The sequence below is a fragment of the Leptonychotes weddellii genome, chromosome 13 (assembly GCF_054177405.1).
Source record: "Leptonychotes weddellii isolate Sample4059 chromosome 13, ASM5417740v2, whole genome shotgun sequence".
NCBI lineage: Eukaryota > Metazoa > Chordata > Mammalia > Carnivora > Phocidae > Leptonychotes > Leptonychotes weddellii.
In genome coordinates this window covers 77,889,965-77,901,707 of record NC_138381.1, presented here as the reverse complement: position 1 = coordinate 77,901,707, position 11,743 = coordinate 77,889,965, and the positions used below count along the sequence as shown (strand labels likewise).

General features: G+C 49.3%; 1 protein-coding gene and 1 non-coding gene across 4 annotated transcripts in view; one reads left to right on the top strand and one right to left on the bottom strand.

Moving 5' to 3' along the window:
• The window catches only part of TMEM132B (transmembrane protein 132B), a 270,431-nt gene that overhangs the window by 219,744 nt on the left and 38,944 nt on the right, over positions 1-11,743 (bottom strand). The window lies entirely within an intron of this gene.
• Positions 1,803-1,875, top strand: TRNAK-CUU (transfer RNA lysine (anticodon CUU)). The gene has a single exon. It is a non-coding gene; the product is annotated as a tRNA-Lys (tRNA).

The following is an 11,743-nucleotide window of genomic DNA, read 5'->3' as shown; positions in this document are numbered from 1 at the left end:
TCTCTCTCATTCTCTCTGTCTCAAATAAATAAATAAAATCTTTAAAAAAACAAAACAAAACACGCACCCCTCAGTCATCAAACTCGGTTCATCCACACTGATGCCAGAAGGGCTTGGAGCCTACGTTAGTCTCCTAGGGCAGCCACAGCAAATTTCCACAAACAGGGTGGCTCCAAACAGAAATGCATCCTCTCCTGACTCAGAGCAGAAATCAAGGTGAGGGCAGGGCGGGCCCCCTCGGGAGACTCCAGGGGAGGAGTCTGGCCTCCTCAAGCTTCCCAGGGTGGCCAGCACAGGGTTCCTGGGCTTGTAGGCATCTCTCCAATCTCTGCCTCTGTCCTCACACGGCCTCCCCTGAGTCTCCACATCTTCTTCCATCCGTGTGTCTCTGTGTCCAAATCTCACCCTTATAAGGACACTTGTCACGGGATTCATGGCCACCCTACTCTGCAACGGCCTCATCCTGAGTCCTTAACCAATCACATCTGCCAAGACCATGTGTCCAAATAAAGTCACGTTCACACGTTCCTGGTGGACATGAATTCTGGGGGGACAACCCAGGGCAGAGACCATCCACTGCCCAGGTCGACAGGTAGGAATGCTGACACCCAGAAGAGCAAGCTCACTCAGGAAATGGGTGTAACACCTCGGTGTCCTGACCGGGTCCACAGCAGTGACTTTTAACCACTTTGTTTAGCAGCAAAATCCTTCCATCATATTAAATCTTAGGAACCCCCGCCAATTTATCACACAGATCAAGGCGGAGCTGCTCTGGTTGGGGGAGGGGCAGGCACACACACACCTGGGCCTCCCCAGCAGCCCCGGGAACAGCCCCCCGAAAAGAGAGTGAGAGGGAGGGGAACTCACCCATCACGTGTCACATCAGGCAACTCCAGACAACTTTCCTGCAAACAGGGAGCGCAGGGCCAGTGAACGGATGGAACTCAGGGCCGTGAACACGGACGGAGAAGCCTCACACCATGTGAAGCCCCAAGTGAAAGACAGGGCTGCCGTCCAGGACGACCTGGGCGACAAACCCCACGTGCATTAGCGGGACCTGAGGCCCTGCCCCCGGGAGGATCACAGGGATTTCGCTATCATGTTACCGTGAGCCCAAGCATCCTTTACATTTCCCCTACTTCAGAAGTACAGCACTTGCTCCATCCACAACTGTATTTCCTTATTTAACATGTGAGAGAAGCAAAGTGCCAGATACCAAATTTCTTCTTCCTTGTATTTCGAGATCTGGATTTCAATAAAAGTGGTTACCTTTGTGTTCCTATCTATTTTACTGTGTGCATTTAAAGAGATTTCCCTGGGACTGCGTTGCCTAACTACCGAAGGGGCCCATGGCACAAAATGGGTCAAGACTCCCTGCTTTAAAGGAAGTGCCTCCTCATCCCAGCCCACCACCACTTGCCTTCTGCTGGGACTCTGGCGAGGTGTATAACCACCCGTAAGCTCATGTGATCACTCATTCAGCAAATGTGTAGGAAGCACAGACTCTGTATCAAGTCAACATCAAGGTCCTGGCAATTCAGACCTTCCAGCCCAGTGGAAGTGGCAGACCAAGTAATCACACTATGCGATCCCTGATTACAAACTGCAATGAGCACATGAATACAAAGGGGGGGGGGGGGCGGGCAAAGGGAGACTGTCATATGGAAATGAAATTCAGTCTGGGAGAGGGATGGGCAGTCCAAGATGTGGCATCTGAACTAAAAGATCTGCATTCAATTTCCTGGGAACACGTCTTTATAAAAGTGAGGTGCAGGTTCTTTTTAAAATAGTCTACTGAGGATGCCTGGCTGGCTCAGTCGGTAGAGCGTGTGACTCTTGATCTTGAGGTCATGAGTTCAAGCCCCATGTTAGGCGTAGAGAGAGAGAGAAAGGGAGGAAGGGAGGGAGGGAAGAAGGACAAAAAGTAAATTTAAAAAAAGACATTTTAAAAATAAATAAAATTTAAAAATAAAATAGTATACTGGACCCAAAAGGTCAATGCTAGGGTATCAAGGACTCCTGTCTACCCTCTAACTCTAGACCATCCAAGACCAGAAGTTCCATTCATGTGGAGTTTCCACCTGTCCACAGATGAAGCCTTACTTGCAATGCACCAGGAGCCCTGATAGGACATCAGCTCTAATACCAGGTTCTGTCAAAGGAAGCAGGCAGGTGGGAAACATGCCACTAATCAGAGCAGCACTTCTGTGAAGCTTGTTCTACCACTGACACCGTGGAAAAGACAGCGACTTATCCCAAAACCAGCTTGGAGTCCACTCCCTCAGCCCCAGTCCGGAGACACTAAGAATGTTGGTCAGGGTTTTCTTGCCGAGAACAGAATCCACTCCAGTTAGCTGACGCAGACAGGGACTCTCAAGGGGAAGCAAAGGCCTTATGGATCAGTGGGGAGGTTGAAGAAACGAGCTCTAGAGGTTAATATTTCAGAAAGGAACCTCCAAGTCACATGGCAGACCCGGGGCACAAAGGAGGGGTTGTCTCCTGTGCGATCAGGAAGTGACCAGCTGGACTGGGACGTTGCCACCACGGCTGCTCACTCCAGAATCACGCCACGGCTGCCACCATCTGGAAGCCAGCACTTACGAAAGCCACGGCCATCCAGAAAAAGTCACGATCTCTACGCTGCCCCTGAGGCACCATGCCTGCTTCAGTCCACCCCATCAGAGCTGGTACTCCAAGGCCTGCCTCTCCAACCGCTCAAAGCCACGAGCAGGCACCGGGACATCTGCTGACTCGGCCCCAGGAAAGCCAAGCACCTCCGCAACGGCGCTTGCCTGGAGAAATGGCACAAGGGTGGCCAGGCCTCACCTCTACCTTCCATCTCTCTCCAAACTCACTCTCAATTTGGGGGCTTTGGCACCACTGAGGAAGAGGTATGCTGTTCTGTTCGGCCTGTGGAAAGGCAAGGATGCAAGCTCAAACTACTGACAACCAGCCAGCCACCGTGAGAAGAACAAAGAGAAAAGCAGAGCCAAGAGACTAAAACAAAAAGCTCCAATGGAATGCTCTGAGTTCCTGGATCCAACCATGCCTGAAGCCAAAACTCTGAACTTTTCCTTTACATACACACAAAAGGAAAGATTTTTTTTCTTGAAGCAGTTTGACTTCAGTTTCTATTTCCTACAACCAAGGGAATCCTGACTATGACTACAGTCTAACCCCTAAGGCCAGAGAGCCTTAGCTCTATCCTTGGAGACACAAGCCAGAGCAAATCAGAAATCTGAGGGAGGGGGGAGAGCTGAGAGAGGGGCGCAGCAGGCAGTTGATGCCACGGATCTCCCCCCTGCGCATCCGTGGTGCACATGATGCTGGCTAAGCACCACCAGCTAACGGTGGGCGCCGCGGCCATGAAGTTCCCTGTCCAGGAGTTGAAGTCAACTCTAAATACACTAATGAGGGCGCCTGGGTGGCTCAGTTGGTTAAGCGTCTGCCTTCAGCTCAGGTCATGATCCCGGAGTCCTGGGGTCGAGTCCCACATCAGGCTCCCCCTTCTCTGTGGGGAGCCTCCTTCTCCCTCTGCCTCTGCCTGCCACTCCCCCTGCTTGTGCTCATTCTATAAATAAATAAATAAATAAATAAATAAATACACTAATGAGCTGAGATCATGCCTATAAAGGGGATGAACGGGGTCCTCAGAGAGAGAACGTCTGGGTGGTCCGAGGGTAACCCCCTCACCTGGTTACATCGTTAACCCTTAGAAATCTCACACTCCTCTTCCCTTCCAGTTTCTAAACCTGCAAATTCACTTCAGCTTCCTCTCTCTCTCCCGCAAATGGATTAAACTGAAGTGTCCATTTGTCACCTCCTCCAGAAAGCCCTCCCTGACCTTCCCATGCCAGGCATCTCGATTCTGCCCTCCCATGCTCTCTCTGGGCATGGGCTATCATAATACCACACTGGGCTGAAACTCAGCCTCCCTGTGGAGAATGTAAGTTTCCCAGGAATGAGGGTCTGCACCTTTCATCTTCCATTCCCAGTGCCGAATCGGACACCCGGGACTGTGTGGGATTCTACGGATATTTTCTTAACAAAGGAATTCATGCATCTCCTTCAGGTCTGCCATCTGCTTGGCTTCCCCTTTCCCGTGTCAGCTTCCTGGTTCCCTTCTTTCTAATTACTCTCAGCACTTTTAAATTCAAGTAGCCAGAGTTTTGAAAGGAAACCAATCAATACTGGTCTGTAGAACTCCCATGTGAGCCCAACCCTGCACCTCCCTTCACCAGCTCAATCATCTCTCCTCATCCTTTCCTTCTGGCTTTCAGAGTTTTCCAAACAAAATCTTTCTCAAAAATCAAGCCCAGAAAACAGAACCACCAGACATAAAAATACCTGTTTGAATGCACTGTAATAAATGAACAAATACAAAATCAACACCTAATGCTCCTGAGAATTACCTTCGGCAGTACAGCCCGAAGCTTGAAGGAGAAGGAACGGGGAGAGAAAACCAAATTGCATGAAGCAGAGAAAGCAAAGCTTGAATTTGAGATTGTTTTGACAAACAGAGGCGGCCACGTGAGAGAAAACATGTAATAACCTCCCAGAAATTCCCCAGCGTCTTCACTCTTAGAAGCTAGCCCCTTTAGGACAAAAAAGAAGAAGAACAAAATCCAAATACAATCAAGTCTGGTTTTGAAAACTAAATATGAGCAGTTGCTCTATGTTCTTTTCATCCCAGCCTTTGGTACCACTCTCAGGTGAACAGCGCTGAAGACAGGGCCCTTGGAGGGGCGCCTGGGTGGCTCAGTTGGTTAAGTGACTGCCTTCAGCTCAGGTCATGATCCTGGAGTCCCGGCATCGAGTCCTGCATCGGGCTCCCTGCTCAGCGGGGAGTCTGCTTCTCCCTCTGACCCTCCCCCCTCTCATGTGCTTTCTCTCTCTCATTCTCTCTTTCTCAAATAAATAAATAAAATCTTAAAAAAAAAAAAAAAAGACAGGGCCTTTGGGGCATCAGCACCTGCTCCTAGAGCCACAGCCCCGCTGGAGAGCTGAGGGAGGGGTGCAGCGGGCAGGTGGCACGGCGGATCTCCCCCCTGCGCATCCGTGGTGCACATGATGCTGGCTAAGCACCACCAGCTAACGGTGGGCCCCGCGGCCGTGAAGTTCGCTGTCCAGGAGTTGAAGTCAACTCTAAATACACTAACGAGCTGAGATCATGCCTGTAAAGGGGATGAACGGGGTCTGCAGAGAGAGAACGTCTGGGTGGTCCGAGAAAGCCTGTGTGAAGTGTGGACATCAAAGCAAAGCCACATCCTCCGCGTGTCCCTGGAGGCCACCTGCAGCACTGGAGTGTGGCTCCTGGACACTGACACCCGGAACACTGACCTCTCTCTCTGCCCGAAGCTCTCTCTGGCAGTGCTGCGAGTCAGTGCCACCAAGAAGGGGGTCAACAGGTGGTGATAGAGACCCCGGCTTCTTGGCACCTGGGAGGACTGTGGGGAGGGGTGATCCACCCAGTCACTCAGGGCTAGTGGGACCCAAGGACCTGCTCGCTGACATGCCTGTGATTGCCGTTCTTCTCCCCCTTACCCAGTGCCCCCCCTGCCTGTGACCCACCTGCACCCAAATCTTCATCTCGAGTCTGCTTTGGGGAGACCCAAACCCAGGCAGCCATGAAAAGGTGATGGAAAAGGGAACAGCCTATCAGAAGGCCCTGAGGGCTGAGATCTCAGCTTTTCAAAGAACAGAAAGAACAGATGTGGACAGGGAGGGAGCCGGGGGCCAGCACGAGGTGGTGCTGGGTGTTAGATGGGGCCCAGCTGGGCAGGGCTTCTCGGGGAGAGCCCAGGACGATGGAGGAAGAGCACTGTGGTAGCATCATGAGCAGGGGAGAGACGTGACCCAGCTACTCTTTCAGATGTCCCGCTGGCCTAGATGTGCATCCACAGGTGGATAAACAGAAAGTGCCCCATCCACACCATGGAGTATCATTCAGCCAAAAGGAAGCATGAAGTGCTGACACATACTATAACACGAACCTCAAAACACATCACCTTAAAGAAGCCAGAAACCAAGGGTCACTTCTTTGTAGGCCTCCTTATATGAGACATCCAGAAGAGGCGAATCCACAGAGACAGAGAACAGATCAGTGGCTGCCAGAAGTTCAGGGGAGGGAACAGGGAGTGACAGCTAATAGGTGTGGGGTTTCCTTTGGGGGCCATGAGAATGGCTGGAACTCAACAGAGCTGCTGGTGGTACAACACTGCATGAATCAAATGCCACTGAACTGTTCAGCTTACCAGCTTATGTTCTGTGGATCTCAGGGGGGGACCCTGCTGGCTCGCTGGTGGACAATGCGCTGGGTCGAAGAGGGAGGCAGGGAGGCAGGGACAGGACCTAGGATGTACAGGAACCTTCCAGGCCGGAGGTGGCGGCGGTCTGGGTGAGGCTGGCATCAGAGAAACAGGGCGAACGGGCCATTTGAGAGCCTTGTGGCACTGGCAGGCAGGCCTCAGACTTGGGCAGAACCCAGGGTGAGTGTTAGCCAGGCTCTCTCTGGGTGCCACCTGCCCTGAGCTGAACTTCCTGCAAACTCCTTATTGCGCAGGTGACAGACCCGATGTACCCACTCCCAGGGGCACCACCAGCTGCCACTCACTACTGCTGCCGGGGACAAACGGCTGCAGCCTCCCTGGAGCTTGGGGGCTCAGAATTAGGATATGTCCATCCATAACTGCCCGCACCCCATGATAAAGCAGCAGGAATAATAGTAATATGTAACATTAAGACTGGGAGAGGAACCTTCTCTCCCACAGAGCGAAGAAGTCTGTCTTGAGGGCCGCTTTGGGGCGTATCCTGGCATCAGGCAACCTGTGGAACCCTCTCCTGAACACTGCAGGGATCTGTATGATCCCATCTAAACACCAAGGACATCACCTGGATAGGTGTTCCTCTGACTGTTGGCTGCCAAACCGTGGCATCAGAATCACCTCTGCTTGTTGAAAATACAGATTCTGGGGCCCTGGCCTAACTCTCCAAATCAGAATGCTTGGATCCCCAGAATCTGCATTTAACAAGCACCTAAGAGATGTTGTTACACAACAAAGCTTGAGAACCACAGGCCTAGGTCACAAAGGTCCCTCCCCAATGTCCAGAATCAGCAGAGAAGTCAAGACCCAAATCACATAAATCTACATGTTTAATGAGAAAGATGAAAATAATCTCAGCTCTGAGCCAAAAGGGAAGAAATGTCACCAAATCACAAATACTACAGAACAATAGAAATTCTTGCCCTGGAGTACACAGGGTAGGGGAGCATGGATCAGCATCGGTTGAAACCAGCCTGCTGACCAAACCCCTCAACTCTAACTGGGTGTCCTAAACAGCTCATCGGTGCTCACTTCCCACAGCCAGGCTCCCAGAGTGGAAGCTGGACCTAGAAGCAATCCGGTTCTCACGCCTGAGGGAGCCCTAGAATCACCTGAAGGGCTTCTTACAGCACTGATCACTGGGTCCCAGGCCCAGAGCTCCTGATTCAGCAGGTGGGGCCCAAGAATTTGCATTTCTAGTAGGTTTGCTGGTGAAGCTGAAGCTACTGGCTTGGAGGGCGGGGAGAGGCATATCTTCTCCCATCCACATGGAGGAGATAATCGGGTTGGTGAGCTAGCACCAGGGAATACAGTGTGTTGGTCCTCTGGAGTGAAGACATAGAATGGGATAGTTGAACTGGAGCAACAAGAATCATGTGATCAGGAGAAGGAATGGAATGGAGGTACCAAAAGGCTGAGGTCCAAGAGGGCACACAAGACAGGTCACCCACTTCACAGGTGGCCCAGCATTGTCCCTGGTCACAATCATTCATCCCAAACAGAATCTAATCCAATCAGTTTTTACAAAGGACTGACTATGGGCCAGAACCTGTGCTAAGGGATTCTCAGGGAAAGTGTCCCCATCCCTGACTACAAAGATCCTTTGGTCTCCAGTGAGCAAGAAGACCCTTCTACCTACTTCTGTAATAATACCAGTAAAAGAAATTCCTAGCCGCTATAACATTAGCAAATAATTCAATTATCAAATCATAAGTGCTTACTAAATGGCTCCTATTGGCCAGCACTGCGCCGAATTCTGTAGGGAAACCATTGTATAAGATGGGTTCCCTGACCTGGAGATACGAGCTCGTCTCCATGAAGAGGGTCTGTAATATGAAACTTCATCAGCTCAGTGTGGGAATTCCGAGAAGACTGCTCAAAAAGAGTTGAAACTGCTTCCCCTCACCGCTGCCTAAAGATACAGGTGACAGGTAGAGCTCAGGAGCCACCTGGACCACAGGGTGACCAAAAGGATGGAAGTCACAAGCTGAGGAAGGCAAAGCGGAGAGTAGAGGAGGCGGTGTTTCTGATACATGGGGTCACCACACTAGTGGTGAGATGAAAATTAACTTCTATCTTGTTTAACCCCGTTTTGTTTGTTTTCTCTGTCTATATAGCCAGACTTAATCCTGGATGACTCCTGAGGGCCAAGTAACCAATTTTATCGGACACTTGGGTTAGGTAAGAATCCCATTCTTGGCCTGGGTAAGTCTCCTTTCCCAAGATGAACACACTGAGCCAGCTAAGACAAAAACCACCTAAAGTCAGTGATATTAGACATATACAAGCTGTTATGACCCTCAAAGAGCTTTGGAATTGGACAAGTCTTACAGACTTTCTGATCCATTTGATAGATGAGGAAGTTCAGACTCAAAACAAAAAAAAATTTCCCAACTTCTCCAGGCTGGGACTTCTTCTACTAAAGTAACTTTCATCAGAAAGATCTGCTCATTAACTAGAGGAGTCCATAATAGTACTTTTGCCAGATCTAAAAATAGAAAAGAACAACAAAACAATTTCACAGAACATCTCAATTAATTAATTGCCCAAAGAAGTCAAGCTCAGGTCCTTAGGAACAACACAGAAGCTATTTACATATTTATGAGAGGGGGGAAAAATGCATAATGTGACTTTGCACATTTAACCCTGTCCCAATATTTACAGCACACTCCTGTCTTGGCAAGCAGGTGTCAATTCTATATTTGTGCCTAAAACTTTCTCCTAAAGCCAATTTATCACTCAACTAATCAGGAGATGTTTATTGGCTGGGAATTCGTCAGGAAAATTCCATGACCAGGGGTTGTCTGCTGCAGGCATCATTTAGAAAAAAGGCAGGTTAGACAGTTTAAGAAGCAAGTTGATTTTTTTGAGAAGAAATTCTTGGAAGAGGAAATTTTAAAAATCAAGTGCCTATAACCTGGGGCTACCACCTCACTTTCAAATTTCCATCCCCTTCAAGAGGGAAACAACCTAAAGCTCCAGAAAGAATTAAGACAGGATCTAGCCAGGGGACTGTGGAGATGATAATGCATGAGAAAGGCAAAGATGTTCACACTGGCATTGTTTATAATGGAAAACAAAATGGAAACATAATTACCCATTAACAGGAAGATTTTTTTTTTTAGTAAATTATAAGCAGGCCGTGGAATATTACATAGCCATTACAAACGATGGGGCAGATCTACACATGCATCTGTGGGAAGAGCTCTAGAATATGAACTAATTTTTTTTTTTTTTTAATCAACAGCAGGAGCGCCTGGGTGGCTCAGTTGGTTAAGCATCTGCCTTCGGCTCGGGTCATGATCTCAGGGTGCTGGGATCAAGCCCCGAATAGGGCTCCCTGCTCAGCGGGGAACCTGCTTCTCCCTCTCCCTCTGCCCTTCCCCCTGCTCGTGCTCTCTCTCTCACATTCTCTAATAAATAAAATCTTAATAAAAAAAATCAAAGTGCAAAAGAGTGTGTGCACCATGCCTTCCTTCACATAGTTAAAAAGAACACACATATGGAATAGGATGTTTCTGGAATGATAAATAGGTGGTATCTTTAGAGTGAAAGACCGAATTTTTGTTGGGGGAGTTCATTTTGTAACTGTATGTACTATTTGAACTATTTTTACCAAGCACATGTGGGGTTTTTTTTAAGTATTAACAGGGCTTGGTAGAAGAGTTGTAAGTCTTTTTTCTTTTTTTAAGGGAAACAATGTGTAAGCAATTGCTTTCAAACTCTGTTCTCTGGAATCCTAAAATTTTTAAAATATGTCCGGCAAGGAGTGGGCAGGACTGCTAACCTGGTTCCAGCCGGAGTAGCTGTGCTTTATAGCCTATGTTCCTGGACAATATTTCTTGCAGGAATAAAAGAGTTCCACCACTAAAAAATACATTCCAAAAACCACTGGGACAAGGGCAATGTAAATGCACAAGGTTATTTGTATTGTTTTTATTGAGAAAAATGTGCCCAAGTTTTCCAGCACGGACCTAAAGGAAGGCTGTTTATTCAACTCTCAGGAACTGATAGGGTCTGAAATCCACATTTCTGGAATCCCTGAGGTTTATCCATGGAGTAAGATGAACAGTGTCTCTGCCCCCACCCCCCAACACACACACAGAATTCATGTTTACCTGGAACCTCAGAATGTGACCTTGTGTGGATATAGGGTCTTTGCAGACGCAGTAAGTGAAGATGAGGTCACCCTGGATGAGCGTGGGCCCTGAGTCCAATGACTGGTGGCCTCATGAGAAGAGGAGAGGACACATGGGGACACACACGGGGAGAGAGCCATGTGACTACAGAGGGAGAGATGGGAGTGACGTCTCAACAAGCCAAGGAACACCAGTTTTAAAGGCACCGGGTTTGTAGTAATTTGCTGTGGCGGCCCCAGGACACTGACACACTCACCAAAGGACGAGAGAAGGAAAACCATGTGCACAGGCCACGAACCAACAACTAAACCAAAAGAGGTTTCCACCCTTCAAGCGGGAAACCTCTACTGCATCGCTGTCAAACTTGGGCGTGCTCAGCTTCACCTGGAAGGCTTGTTAACACACAGATTCCTGGGCCCCACCTGCAGAGTTTCTGGTCACCCAGGTCTGGGGTGGGGGCCCGAGAATCTGCACCTCTAACAGGTCTCCAGCTGCCGAAGCTGCAGGGCCAGGGACCACCCTTTAAGAAGCATGTTCCAAACAGAGGTGAGCCCACGGCACCCACTCCCCAAAGCTGCTACCTGAGAAGCAGCACTTCCTTCTTCTTCACAGGTTAGCCTCTCAGGTAAGGTGTTTTTTTGAACAAAAGGTTCTACAACTAAATTTAAAAAAGAAACTTCAAGAAATCTGCAGTGTCTCCTCTCCTCCCAAAATACCTTAGACTGTGTAGGAGACATCTGTTGTTTTTGCCTCCCCGGGCTCCAGTCCTCCTTCTGCTCATCTCTCCCGGCTTTCCTGTGGGAGCCTTCCTTGCCCCACTCCTAGCCCATGGGGTTCATGGCGAAAGATGACACCTAGCACCGGTGACCCAGCCCAACCGAGCAGAGTGACTGGTTCCAGGATGGGCACCTGCTGGGCCCCTTAGATGAAATTCGGGGAAAAATGATGAAACTATTGAGAAAAAGCAGTTCTTTCCCCTAGAATTGCAGAGCTGGGAGGACGGGGGAGCACCAGCAGCTTCTCTGACACTCATGGGGAAATCCTGCCCAGGGACATTGTCAACAGTGGACAGGAAAGCCTGGAGCAGCCAGGGAGGGAATTCCCTAAGCTGCCGTCTGAGCCCCATCTGGATGCAGCTATACCTGAAGCTGCCCGACCAGAAAATCCGTGCCTTAATTTTTCCATTGCAGAGCCAATAAATTCTTGTGATTCATAGACAGACAATTTACTTAGCTGGTTCGAACTGGGTTTCTCTGGATGGCAACCACAGGATTCCTGACT